We start from the raw sequence: 15313 nt of genomic DNA on the forward strand, positions 1-15313 counted from the left end.
ACTTTCGTGGTAAGGACGATTCGTTGTTTGGCTAACCACGTTGCATTCAATCGGGTGAATAACGGGAATGGTTCACCTGTGCATATCATGGTGAATAACGGGAATGGTTCACCTTGCATTAATGATGAATAACGGGAATGGTTCATCATTCGGTGAATAACGGGAATGGTTCACCAAGGATGAATAACGGGAATGGTTCATCCAGGATGGATTTCATCCAGGATGGATAACGGGAATGGTCCATCCATAGTGAAAATGCTTCACTTGTGGCGAACGGGAACGCGTCACAAATCCGGATACATATTGTGCATTTCACGCATACATTCATGCTGACTGAGATTGTGTGTTGTTTGTTTATTGAAGCAATGTTAGAGCCATAACATGCTAGGATTGTTTATATGTATATATATCAACATATATCTATACCCCATATCACATGTTGAGTGTATATCTACTTATTGCTGTGAGTTGACCCTAGCGCCTTGGCTTTGTTTGTATGTTTGTGTTTGGGCGGTCGGCCTGCTGCCAGATGTCGATGGCCGACTGGTGTTCGATGGTCTCTCCCTCGGGGGGGATCAGATATGAGCTTGTGGATCGGGATGCCCCCACCGCTTGGGTGATCGATGTTGTGGGTCATCGAGCGACGTACCGGGGAAGGGTCATGGAGGACCGGACTGACGAGTGTGAACATCTGACGAAAGAAGTTCTACGACGCATGGAGCTGAGCTTCAACTTGCCGTCTTCAGTTCGCCGAGGACTCGGATGTGTGAGCAGTTATGGGTTGGTAGAGTTAGGCAGGCGTCATATTTGTGTAGAGCTCTGATTCGTTTTGCTTTTGGGACGGGGTAGGTTCCCGACGCATGGCTTTTGTGTGGTTCTCTTATTGAGGGATCACAGTGAGTCAGTCGGACTATAGGAGTCTTTGCTTAGGCCATTTTGAGGCCGACTTTCTCCCAGTGGATTGTAATTATAACCTTTTCACTCACACTTCTGGATCTGTAACTATTTGCCTACGGGCACACTACTTTGGAGTCACTGCGAGTGCGCGTGACATGGGAGTGCAGCTGAGGCTGTACATGTGTATATATTTGTGTGTTGGTTGGGTTTTGTCTTTATTTTCTATTGCTTGATTTAAAAGGTATCAAACAAAAAAAATTACCTGTTTTCAGCGTAAAGTCTATTTTTGGTTACTAAAGTGACACCTGGAAATCGGGGTGTTACATTGTGGTATCAGAGCTTAGTCGAGTCTTTCGGGAGTCTTTGGGGAATAGGTCTTCTGTGCTAGGTTGTGTGACTCTGCAAAGAGTGAAAATTGATTGTCTGCAGAGCGATTTTCGCTCTAATTGCTTGCGTTACTACTCAATCGGATTGAGTGGTTTGTCTAGTGCTACCGTATGGTTAGTACTAATCGGACGTTCGATGGGATATAGGATGGTGGATCTTAACCGGATGGCGGAGGCTACATGTGAGCATCATCAACGACTGATGGCGACAACAATGTATCAATAAAGAGGAATGAACCGAATTGGAGCTGGGGGACCAATGAGGTCAGGTTCCCAAGGCTACAACGGAAGGAAGAGTTACCATAAGTGGGGACCATATCAGCGTTCCGAGGGAAGAAATCTTATCTCAAGAGAGTACAAACCGACGACTGCTGATACTGGGGGGAAGCCAGTTGGTGACAAAGGAGTGACATGTACTCGTTGCAGAAAGTTTGGGCATTTTGCTAACAAATGCTCAGTGATTGGACGGAGATGCTTCAAGTGTAACCGAGAGGGGCATCTAGCTGTGAACTGCAAGACCAAAGAAAGTCTATGCTTCAATTGCAACCAACCGGGACATTTCTCCCAAGATTGCAAGGCACTCAGGGGCGAATCATCAGGGAATGTTGGGAAAGGAAAACAACTTGCTACAGAGGAAAGGATTCATATCAAGGGAGGAGCAAGAGTTGAGGAGTCGAACGAGGAAGAACGTGGGAACGATGGTAATATTTTAACTGTTCTCGTATTCTAGAATAACTTACTCTTTTATATTCAAGCGAGTGTGACGCGCCTAACTTGTATTTACTACTTAGACTATGATCCTATGATTATTATCCCTAGTAGGACCTTATTCGAAGTTGCTCGTGATTTAACTATAGAGGTTACACGAGATCTAGAATAGCACGCGGAGCTAGGGAGTTGTTTTACCGAGGCGTTGATAAGGAAGCTAGGATCTCAGGGAAATTCCTTATGGGTACGAATCGTAGGATTTTAGGGCGTTTAGTTTTGAAGCGGAGTCGTTAGAGGATCTTTCGGCAAAAGGGATTCATTCGACCGAGTGTTTCACCGTGGGGAGCGCCAGTGTTGTTAGTCAAGAAGAAGGACGGAAGGTCGAGATCGTGGGTGGATTATCGACAATTGAACAAGGCGACGATCAAGAACAGATACCCGTTGCCAAGGATAGATGATTTGATGGACCAACTACGAGGGGCTACCGTATTTTCCAGGATAGATTTGAGGTCAGGCTATCGTCGGATCAGAGTGAAGATTGAGGATATACCGAAGACTGCTTTCAGGACACGTTAAGGACACTACGAGTACCTAGTGATGCCGTTTGGAGTGACGAATGTACCTGCTGTTTTCATGGATTACATGAACCGCATCTTTCAGGAGTTCTTAGATCGGCGTGTGGTGGTGTTTATTGAGGACATATTGATCTATTCGAAGGACGCGAATAAACATGAAGGACATTTGCGCCAAGTTTTACAATTGTTGAGAGAGAAAAAGCTGTATGAGAACCCTTCCAAGTGTGAATTCTGGTTGGAGGAAGTCAATTTCTTAGGCCATGCTATCTCGAAGGAGGGCATAGCTGTGGATCCGGCGAAAGTGGAGACTGTTTTGGCTTGGGAGCAACCGAAGATGGTGACAGAGATCAGAAGTTCTGTGGATTTAGCTGGATATTATAGACGCTTCATTGAGGGATTTGCCAAGATTGTTGGACCTTTGACTCAATTGACGAGGAAGGATTAATCTTTTACATGGATTGAGGGTGTGTGGTTCCGTAGCAGAATCGTTAGGAACTTGATATCAGGATATTTGTGGTTACTGGATGTCAGGAACTCATTGTCTGTTCCAGTGGGTTTTTCTAAATTTCCACCTTCGATGTATTAGGCCTGATCAACCTAATATTGAGGGGGTGATATTCGGAATCACAGCTGATAATGGACCTTGATAGAAGGATGTGTAAGATGAATTTGAATTGATTGAGGATTAGTCGGATTTGGGAGGAAAGTTCGTGTTAAGCATTTGATTGTACAAGATTAAGATTTGAACCTTTGGAAGTTGATGATTTTCGTATAGACATTGATTGGTTAGTTCGTGTGATTACTCCAAGTAGAGGTAGACTAAGCCAATAGAATTGATGTTGGAAAATCTTTAAGTATTTTCTCGGAAGTTATGAAGTCATAGGTTATGTGATTTCTGACGTGGGATTATTAGAGATTAGATAGGTTGGATTTAATATCCGGTTATAGATGATTGTTTGATGGTAGCGAGATTGAGAAGAATTAACTCTGAACTAGATTGTTATAGTCGAGTTCGAGGAATAAGTTTTGCTAAGCGTTGGATTAATATGTGGAGACATTATAGTCTTAAGAGATGAATTTTCGCTTGAAAAGTGTTGAATTAATGATTAAGTTGGAGAAAGAAAGTTTTAGCATAAGTTGAATACTTGAGGTTGGTGATATGGATTCCAAGGAAATATGCTGAGATTACTAAGTGAGATTTACTAAGTTGGATTGAAATCTTAGGGTTAAGATTGAATCTTGAGAGTCGAGAATCGCATACGAGTAAGAGATCTTACAGTTGTAGCTGTGACAATAGGAGTTGAATCTTAGAAGAATGAAGACCTGGAGATGGGTTTCGGGTTAAGACCATTGAGGTATAATATAAGAGTGATCTTGAAGTAAATGAATCTTGGGTTGTGTAGGGTCATAAGGTTGGTTATAAGTTGGTGATCGATTGATGTTGATCATGAGGTTGCAGACATAATGAGCCATGTGATATGATTTGAATGATGTTAGCATAATAAGTTGTGGATGTGAAAGCATGACGACACTGGTCAGGTCGTTTGGGTAAGTGAAGGAGTTATAGTTTTTAAGAAACGGATATTCATTTAAGAAGTATTGAAGGATTAAAGGACATTAGAGGACCAAACTTGGAGAAGGTTTAGGTTTTAAATCTATGAATGTCTGTCTAAGGTGTGAAGGACTCAAAGTTTGTCAGAATTTGATTGGGAGATTAAGAAGTTGATTGACGAGATGGTGGTTGAGTCCCAAAAGGAGGGTGTTGGTGTTAAGATGAATACTTGAAGTTGTTATGTTTGGACAAGTTTCTTAGAGCTTAAGAGTGGATGAAACTTTGTTATGGATTTTGATGATGCATATTACGGTTAACAAGTGAATTTTACTAAGGTTGAATGAGAATCCTAGGGCTAAGGTTGACCTAGTGAGCTGAGATTCATGTACACATACGAGATTTAGTGGTGTTAGCGGTTACGATAGAGTTAAATCCCAGAATGTTGAAGGATCGGATGATAAGATGGCTAGTTAAGTCCCTTGAGGTATAGTTATGATGTAATCTACTAGAGGATAAGTCTCGATTTATGCGAAGTGTTAGGGATTTCAGTAAGTGTAAATAGGTTTGAGTGAGGGAAGTTCTAAGGAAGAAGACGATAATAATGGATTGTTAGATATTAAGAAGAGGATTATCTTATAAGTTGTTGGTAACTTGATGTTGAAGGGGATAAGATTAGTGAAGGACAAGAAATAAGGACATAAGTCGATTTTTAATTCGAATGGTGACTAAGTAGGAGATTGATTTCATTGTGCGAGTGATGATAGTTACGAAGTTGGATGTGACGTTAATGGACTATTAGATTCCAACGCAATGTTTCGTCTAAGAGTTATCGAACGAACAAGTGATGGACTGTAGATGAAGATCACGAGGACAAGTTGAGTATCTACTTTGAGATGACAGAGAGGCACTGAGTTTAAGAAGAATTCCGGACGACCGAAAGTAAAGAAGTAAGTGGCTAAGGTTGTGCGACTGCACGGAATGCCAACCGGTATCATTTCAAGCAGAGGTCCGACGCAAGTAATCGAGTCAGACGACATGAGGTTGAATGATGTTTTGTCTTTTGAGACGCCGATAGTTAGCAGTGGGGATAGAAGAGTGAAACAGTTAAGGGGAAGGCAGATTGCTTAAGTAAAGATTTTGAGGAACAATGACACAGGCACTACTACATGGGAATTGGAAGATAAGATCAAGGAACTGTATTCCGAACTTTTTGCAGAGCTCTGAGTTTCGAGGACGAAACTTTCTTTTTGGAGGGGAGTATTGTAAGACCTGGATTTTCAGAACAAGTTAAGTTTCCGACTCACACGTAGAAATAGTGTAAGCGTGACAGGAGTTTGACATTTGAGAAAGATTAATGAAGAAGAAAGTTCAGGAATTGCTTGAGGAATGTTGCGTAGCTGTTTTCGGAGTTAGTGCGAGTCGTCTGCACACCTGCCTTATGGCAAGCGTGTCCAGAATAGGCTATTTCGCTCTTAAAGCAACGTTTTGAGTGAGATTTCGAACTCTCGGAAAATTTAAAGATTCTTTTTATTTTTCCATCGACCAGCGTTTCATTTCGGAACTCTGGACTGTACGCACGATAGGTTTCACTTTTCGGATGTCCGCCGACGCTAATTTCTTTGCTTCGAAACCCTATTTTCGAGCAATGGATGAATACTTTTTCTATTCGGGACTTCTAACGAAGATTCCGTTCGCGTTGCCAGACTTGTTTCGACGTTTCCAATCTTTCTTCAGTTGGAAGTTTTGTCGTTTGAGCATCACAGCAAAAAGTAGTTTTTCGGGGCAGATTAACCGACACCGCTTTTGAGTTTTTCGATATCGTTTTTCCCAAATCCTAGATATTTGTTTTGAGTTCTGGAATTCCGACGCCAGAATCTCTCTTAGAATTTCTCGGTGATCGTGCTGCAAAAATCGGAATCGCGAAATTTTCATTTTCCCGCGATTTCACCCGCCTATAAATAGCGCGAAAAAGCAAAATCCTCTCATTTTCTTTCCATTTGTGGCTGATTTCGTGGGGAGCAAGGGGGGAGGGGATTTCCGCGAAAACTTGACCAATCTTCGTGCAGTTCGTCCCTACTTCTAGGTATCGAGGTAACTATCATGAATCCTGCCTCTGATTTCTGTTTCTGCTGAGTTTCTGAAGTCGTTTCTGTGCTCTAAGTTTTGAGCTTTTTCTAAAATTGTCCGATTTCTCTGATTTCTCGCTTGGGTTATGTTCCTTATGTTCCCCTGAGTCTAAAACCTCTGTCAGTAAACTCTGATTGCGATTCAGTTGTCCAGGATCTGAAAAATTGACTCAAAACTCTTTTTGTCTCACATTTCGAAACTTTATTGTCGAAAAGACTTAATATGACTTCGTGCCTTTAGGATTTGTTGTCACGGATATCATGAGGATCGTTGCTGTCAAATTTGTTTTCAGAACTGATAACTTTGAAGTTTTGAGCCTTTATTTTGGACCAAAATGCCCCTGCGTAGTCGTATTTCGGCCCGATTGTCCGAAAATTGTTCTGACAGTTTCTTTGCCTTAGTTTTACCCTAAAACTACCTTGTAAACTGATTTGATCGAAGAAAAAGAGCCGAAGCCCTTTTCTCCTTTTGGCCGTGGGTTTTTCCTAAGGGGAGGGGAGTTTTTCGTTTTCGAAAACTTGTCCTTTCGTACCTGTTTGTCGTATTCTGAAGCTTTGATGCTTTGTCTATCGTTTATGTATTGTATTGCGATCGAACTAATCGATTTTGTGTGGATTCTGCTTTGTTTTTCCTCCGAGGTTCAGTTGAAGGAACTTTGGAAGTTTCAAGGCATTCCTGTGAAGGAGATTTGATTTGCGAAGCTGGATCAGCTCGAGGTTAGGGCAACTTACTATATATTAGCTATGACTGCATGATAGGCGTCGATAAATTCGACTTATGTTTTATCTGATGTTGTTTTTGATGATGAGTTGATGTTATGATGCTTTTCCATACTTGTGATGTTGTGCTTTTGTTGGATTGAGCGTTTTGACGCAATTTCGGAGTGGAGATTCATTGATCTGGTGATCTTTGATATTTCGGGTTGGATGAACAACCCTAGGCAAGTCCAAATGTGGGGTTTGAGACTTAGCCATATGTTGGAATTCTTAGACTTTCCCCGGGAAATGTATTTTGGGTGGTTGATCTTTGAAAACTTAGAATGATAGAGCTTTGAAAAACTAAAGACTTGGGAAACTTAGACTTTGAGAAATAAACTCATAACTTGACTAATTCGAATTGAAACAATTTTTATTAACGTTTAAGCATAGGAGAACTGAAGGGGAAAATATTTACGAAAGACGGGGAAAAGTCGACTTTGTTGTGGGTTTGGAGAGTTATCGGAATTGGGGGAAGCCACTAAGGTGAGCTATGGTGATGATTGAAAGTCACTGAGTACTCTAGTACTCTTGGGGATTGTTGTGGAGCCGTGTTGTATTGACCGACACCTAGTGCTCTTGTTGTTTGGGCTGTGTTGTATTGACCGACACTAGACCCTTGTGTATTCTGTGGATGGAGTTGTGTTGTATTGACCGACACTTACTCCGAGTTGTGTTGTATTGACCGACACTAACTCATGGGTTTGTTGAGATTGGGTTGTGAGCTAAACACTTTCGTGGTAAGGACGATTCGTTGTTTGGCTAACCACGTTGCATTCAATCGGGTGAATAACGGGAATGGTTCACCTGTGCATATCATGGTGAATAACGGGAATGGTTCACCTTGCATTAATGATGAATAACGGGAATGGTTCATCATTCGGTGAATAACGGGAATGGTTCACCAAGGATGAATAACGGGAATGGTTCATCCAGGATGGATTTCATCCAGGATGGATAACGGGAATGGTCCATCCATAGTGAAAATGCTTCACTTGTGGCGAACGGGAACGCGTCACAAATCCGGATACATATTGTGCATTTCACGCATACATTCATGCTGACTGAGATTGTGTGTTGTTTGTTTATTGAAGCAATGTTAGAGCCATAACATGCTAGGATTGTTTATATGTATATATATCAACATATATCTATACCCCATATCACATGTTGAGTGTATATCTACTTATTGCTGTGAGTTGACCCTAGCGCCTTGGCTTTGTTTGTATGTTTGTGTTTGGGCGGTCGGCCTGCTGCCAGATGTCGATGGCCGACTGGTGTTCGATGGTCTCTCCCTCGGGGGGGATCAGATATGAGCTTGTGGATCGGGATGCCCCCACCGCTTGGGTGATCGATGTTGTGGGTCATCGAGCGACGTACCGGGGAAGGGTCATGGAGGACCGGACTGACGAGTGTGAACATCTGACGAAAGAAGTTCTACGACGCATGGAGCTGAGCTTCAACTTGCCGTCTTCAGTTCGCCGAGGACTCGGATGTGTGAGCAGTTATGGGTTGGTAGAGTTAGGCAGGCGTCATATTTGTGTAGAGCTCTGATTCGTTTTGCTTTTGGGACGGGGTAGGTTCCCGACGCATGGCTTTTGTGTGGTTCTCTTATTGAGGGATCACAGTGAGTCAGTCGGACTATAGGAGTCTTTGCTTAGGCCATTTTGAGGCCGACTTTCTCCCAGTGGATTGTAATTATAACCTTTTCACTCACACTTCTGGATCTGTAACTATTTGCCTACGGGCACACTACTTTGGAGTCACTGCGAGTGCGCGTGACATGGGAGTGCAGCTGAGGCTGTACATGTGTATATATTTGTGTGTTGGTTGGGTTTTGTCTTTATTTTCTATTGCTTGATTTAAAAGGTATCAAACAAAAAAAAATTACCTGTTTTCAGCGTAAAGTCTATTTTTGGTTACTAAAGTGACACCTGGAAATCGGGGTGTTACATCCAGGATATGTGATGATTATATAAGAAAATAAAGATATTTATTGAAAAACTAAGTGAACAAAAATAGGTAATTAGGAACAAATAATTAAATAAGGATAGGTATTACATGTATGTAAGAGGCAATAACTTATTACATATAAAATAAGCCCTAATAAAAATAGTACGTGATAATGTAACATATGGCATTCACCAATGTCAAATCATCTCCATAGCATAACAGCACAAAGTTAATAACATGTCTCTATTATATCATAAACATGGATCACTTTTTTATGATAAATAAACATGGATCACTCTAAAATTAATGCTAGCTTGATTTCACATTCTCCTGTCACAAAGAGGATTGTTTGAGACCCTTCATCATCTCAGCTTGTAATTTGAATCTGAGAAAATTGGCAAGAATAGGACTGTGGCAGGAAGATGAAGATGAGCTTGACGATGGAGCTTCACTAAACATATGCAACTGCACATTCTCTTGGCTCTTGACTTGGTACTGTATTTGATGTTCCCATGAGTGAGCTTCATGATCCTCTTGTGTGTGCTCCACCATTGACTTCTTCTTGGCACAACCTGCATTGTGCTCGGTTCTTGTTGGTAACATATTGTATTCATTTGGTTCCCAGTGCTTGGGAGGCCACTAATGTTTCCCCAGTCAGAGGACATTTGACACTGCCTTATGGCTTATTTTATATGTAAACATACCGCAACCTCAGATTTAATGTCAACAATTCAGTCATTAGATGCTGCATTGGGCTGGAGAAGTGGTAAATTTCAAGCGATGACAATAAAATGCATGATGACTGAAAATAAAGGATTGTTGTCAGATTGAAGGATAAAAAATGAGGAGTAAAAGTGTGCAAAGTTAGATGGCTTGAATTTTGGCTCTAAGCTCATCACAAGCATCACTCATTATATTTCAGGTCCTTGGTTTGCATTAGAAAAATATGCAGAAGACTCGTGGCTAGCACATCCAACCTTACTTGTTGAGACCTATCTGATTTCATAACCAACTTTTTTCCTCTTCCAGCATGAGATCTGCTCCTATACTTTGTATTTCTTTTCTCATACTTAAATGAGGAAAGACTGCCGTCTAATGTAGGCCAGAAGATTTGCCTTGTCAAGATCCCAATGGCAAGAGATATCCATGAGGAGAGCATATAAATAAGTTATACATATAATTTTAACCAAAATTACAGAATCATCATCAGTTTGCAGTAAAAGCAATAAAACACTAAACTCAAAATCAATATTTATAATGTGCTTAATGAACTAACCCTTGATGCTTGATACTTACAATAAGCATATATATGGCGCAGTCCTACTTACCTGGAACAGGACCCTTGCTTTTGTTATTAACATGGTCTCTAGCACTGTAAAATGGTGAGAGGTAGTAGATCACCAAACTTCTCCATTTCTTCTTTTGTCACAACCACCTCAACAATATTCCTCTCTCTCTCAGTCAGGTCTAACCTAGGCTGAACCCATTCACCATCAAATTTGAAAAAAAAAATCAGTTGTGTGGGAATAGAAAACAAAACAAAAAAACAGAAAGGAGAGGACAATAGATAGTGCAGAAGGCAACTACCAAAGAAGGAAACAGAGAGAACATTAGCAGAGCTACTCACCGAAAGGTAGGATGCAGCTAAGACATCAACATATTCCTCATTGAATCGGAGAAAGGCATGGATCACCAGAGGTGAATCTAGTTCTAATTTAGGAAAACTACAGATTGACTACAATCAAATGCCAGGCATCCTTCATAGAAATCGTAAAGGATACCCCTGTGAGGTTCTTAACTTCAAGATGCAATGCAGATTATCTCTTCTTTCATTCAGCTTCTTTCTTGCGACAATCACCACCTGAGAACATAATTGACATATATTCTCTTAACCAAGAATGATGGAAATATAACCTAGTCTATTAAAGGATAATCCAACCGTCACAAACGCAAGAAGAAACACTGCCATAAATATAAAAGTTATGAGAAACACACTTTTTTCAAACCATGATTTGGGGCTTTGCAAACGCCAAACAAACATGCATGTCAATATGACCATACCTTTCTTTCAAGGGCAGCTACTCTCTTCTTCCATTAAGCTTCTTTCTTGTTCCATTGACAATCTCAAGAACAAAATTGATTTATTTTCTTAACCAAGAATGATGGACCTATATATTCAAGGATACTTCAACCCACACAAAAGCCAAGGCAGAAATAATAGCAATATTATTTTAATAGCTATTAGAAAAAAGCTTTTTTAAAATTGATAGTTTGAGTTTGCAAACGCCAAACAAAACATGCAATGTCAATATCATCATACCTTGCTTTCAAGGACAACACATTTGTCCTCTAACACATCATTCGATATTATTGGAGCCTCTGTTTTCAAGCACTGGATTTTTCCTTCAATCTCTTGCTCAAGCTGCTTGACATTATAAGATCCAAAATCTTTGTTACTTTGTATTCTTGGTAAAGCATGAAGAGAAATGAGAGAATGCATCATGTGAGAATCAGATAAAAGGATAGTTTAGCAGCTGCATTTATCAAATTGAATAATAGTCTTATACCTGAAACTTTCTTTTGAAACTCAACCTGTAGCTTAGCTCGATATTCAACAAATCCCTTTTTAATTTCATCCTAGCCAATCTCCTAGTTGTACACAGTGATTCAAGCTTATCTCTTACAGAAAGAGCTACAAAAAGAAGGCAAATATAAACTAATCCACCATTTAGCAAAAGAGTATTTGAAATTAAATTTAAAATCTATTTTATTAATTTTATGGGGGTAACAAAGGGGCATGACCAGAAAGGTTGCTAGAGAGATGTGGTAAGAACAACTCACCTGATTTAACATGTCCAGCTTCAATTACACACCTGTAACATTCATTCACAGCTTGAATATAAGTAGCATTAAAATAAAAAGTAGTTCGTGATGTTTTATTTTTTAATGAAAGGAATAGCATTGCTATCTCTCATTTCCATGAAGAATTGATATCTATAACAGAAAAAGTTCAAATAGGGAAGAACACACCTAAGTAAAATATTGAAAAAATCATAATATATTAGGGAATTGTGTAAAACAGAGCAATGCAATTATCAAGATGAAACAACATCAAATTCTACGGTTCAAAGAAATCCTTGCAAAAATAGACTCTAATCAAAATCACTTACTGCAATATCCCCTCGACATCAAAGCCCCAATTCTCTATCAGCTTCGATGAAAAGTGACCGAACCAATACCATCAATTAGGATTAAAAAGGGGATATACAAAATCTGGTTTTCAACCAAAATGCATCCAACTTGGATTGGATCGACCTCTCTCAGGTGATGCAAAGCAACACCCTAAATCCCAGATCATTCCACCAATGTCTGCAAGAAGCAAAGAACCCCCTAAAAAAAACAATCAGAGACTCACAAAGCTTACAAAGACGAAAGAAAAGAAAATAAAAGATCGCAGGTCAACCTGGTCAGTCTCATCTGCTTCGCCTCGTTCGTGCTCTGCTTCAGTTCTGCTCACACGACCTGTAACGGGCTTCGCATATCTTGACAACCGATCGAAGGAAAACGAAAGACATAAAAGGGAGAACGTGCGACGCAATTAAAAGGGGAATTGGGTTTGGGGCCCCCCCTATGGGGCTCCGCGCCCCACCCTTTTTTTTTAAACCCAAAACTGCCCTACGGATTTTTAATTTCCGTATTCACTAAAATAAAATACAGAAGTTAAAATTTCGTATTCTATCTCTGACAGACATCACCTTTTTCCACCATTACTCCTCCCTCCACCAACCCCTTGACCATTACTCCTCCGTCACCAACCCCTCACCAGCCCCCATAACCCCCTCAATGCCTCCAGACCACCCTCTCACTCACCCTCTCCTACCTCACTTTCATTCTTCCTACCACCACCACCAACTCCTTCATTGGCCAAGCTCTCCACCATTGGATGCAACAAGATAGCATTTGAGGTAAGTGTTGTTGGTTGTTTGTTGTTATGTTGTAAGTTTAAGTAGTTGAAGTAGTTAGATTAAGTAGTTTAAGTAGTTAGATTAAGTAGTTTAAGTAGTTAGAAGGATGATGTTTTGAAGTTCTGAGACGCGATAAAATACGGAATATAAATTTTCGTAGTGAATACGGACATTTATATTCCGTATTCAATACGGATTATCAATTTCCGTATTCGATATGGATTATAAAGTTCTGTATTCAATATGGATAATAAAGTTCTGTATTCTCTTGCAGGGATGACAGAATCATTTTTCTTTCGTGAATCACAATTGATTGAAGTTGGATTGCACAATGGTCAACCTGAAGAGGCCACTACAGAGGTGCCACCACCAGCATTTGTACCCCCGTGTATAAATATAGATGTCTCGCATTTATTTGCAACTAATCAGGTATTCTTTGAACAGATTTTTGCATTGTTTTGAAAGTGTAATATATCATTTCTTATTATGTCTTGATCACCCTTGTTTATGCCTTGTTTGTGTGTTGGGTATGCATCATTGAACAGATTTTCCCTACCCGTGATGATCTTGTCAATTGGGTTCATGGAATTGCGATTGAAAATGGATATGTCGCGTTGATCACTGTAACACCCCGATTTCCGGGTGTCACTTTAGTAACCAAAAATAAACTTTACGCGGAAAACAGGTAATTTTTTTTCGTTTGATTCCTTTAAATAAAAGCGATAGAAAATAAAGGCATAACCCAACCACTAAACTAAGCAATGTACAATATAAACACATGTACAGCCTCAGCTGCACTCTCACGTCACGCGCACTCGCAGTGACTCCAAAGTAGTGTGCCCGTAGGCAAATATATACAGACCCAGAAGTGTGAGTGAAAGTATCAAATATACAGTCATCCAAGAGAAAGTCGGCCCCAAAATGGCCTCAACCCAAGACCCCTATAGTCCGACAGACTCTCTGTGATCCTCAGCAAGAGAACCACACAAAAAGCCATATATCGGGAACCTACCCTGTCCCAAAAGTAAGACGAATCAGAGCTATGACAGTAACAACCAACTCAAAAGACTCTAACCACCCATATCCCACACTACTATCATCGACTCTCCCTCGATCAGGCATGAAGTCCGAGTCCTCGTCGAAAGCTTCAGTAATAGTCGTGCCGCTCCAGGATCTCCACGAGTGGCGAATCATCATGAATCGGCTGACGGACGCCTGGCAGCAGGCCGACCGCCCAAACACAAACATACAAACAAAGCCAAGGCGCTAGGGTCAACTTACAGAATACAATAGATATACAATCAACATGCGATAAAGGGGGTATATATATAGGTTGTATATATACATATAAGTTTTGCATTGTATCAAATCTCTAATACAATTCAATCATCAAAACACATAACGATGTTTATCAACATCAAATCATCAATATCTCAACAAATATAGTTAGAGTGCATGTTATGTCAATGCAAAGTCAATTCAAAAGGTTCCGGAAGAAATAGGCTGGGCACGATCGAGTCGGTCCTAACACTGGCATTGTGTCGACCATAACCCTCGAGTGTCACTTACAACCTTGACATAGCCGGATCAGTCCTAACCCGGTGGGTCGACTTTTCCCTCCGTTATGCCTGACATCAACAGGTCGATCCTAACCATACGGTCGATCATATCCCCCATCGAATGCCCGAGTTACCCGAAGGCATGCTGTACCCGAAGGTATATACTGTACCCGAAGGTATATACTGTACCCGAAGGCATATAGATATACTGTACCCGAAGGTATATAGATATACTGTACCCGAAGGTATATAGATATACTGTACCCGAAGGTATATACTGTACCCGAAGGCATATAGATATACTGTACCCGAAGGTATATACTGTACCCGAAGGCATATAGATATACTGTACCCGAAGGTATATACTGTACCCGAAGGCATATACTGTACCCTAAGGTATATAGATATACTGTACCCGAAGGTATATACTACTGTACCCTAAGGTAAATGTCGATTCGGCGACAAAAGACAATTAATTATGAAAGGAGTGCAATCACCCTTGATGACTTCTTGAGTCATCTGACTCATCAAATTTCGATGGTCAAAAACTGCTCAGCGAGCGAAGAGTAACAACGTACTTGGAAACTTATGAGCTTTTCCAAAACTTCGATTCGGCGACACTTCTCATTCTCCAAAACTAATATCCAAATCCCAGAAGTTCATTTGATATCATTAACATTTAATTAAAAGAGTTTGAATGTTGTTTAAAGCATTATGGAATTTCTCATGAAAATATTTTCTTTCCAAAACTATAAGTTCAAAAGATCCCGATATCCCCAAATTCCCATGAGAAGGTCTTGAAACTACAAAAGAAGACAAGAGCATGAACCACAGTT

At 40.4% G+C, this 15313-nt stretch overlaps 1 long non-coding RNA gene across 1 annotated transcript; it reads right to left on the reverse strand.

Moving 5' to 3' along the window:
• Nucleotides 1-10745: 10745 nt before the first annotated feature.
• Nucleotides 10746-12541, reverse strand: LOC130720266 (uncharacterized). Its single transcript, XR_009013023.1, has 4 exons — nt 12417-12541; nt 11274-12322; nt 11015-11138; nt 10746-10814 (listed from the first exon to the last, which is right to left on the reverse strand). It is a non-coding gene; the product is annotated as an uncharacterized LOC130720266 (long non-coding RNA).
• Nucleotides 12542-15313: the final 2772 nt, after the last annotated feature.

This window comes from Lotus japonicus, chromosome 5 (genome assembly GCF_012489685.1).
Source record: "Lotus japonicus ecotype B-129 chromosome 5, LjGifu_v1.2".
NCBI classification, from domain to species: domain Eukaryota; kingdom Viridiplantae; phylum Streptophyta; class Magnoliopsida; order Fabales; family Fabaceae; genus Lotus; species Lotus japonicus.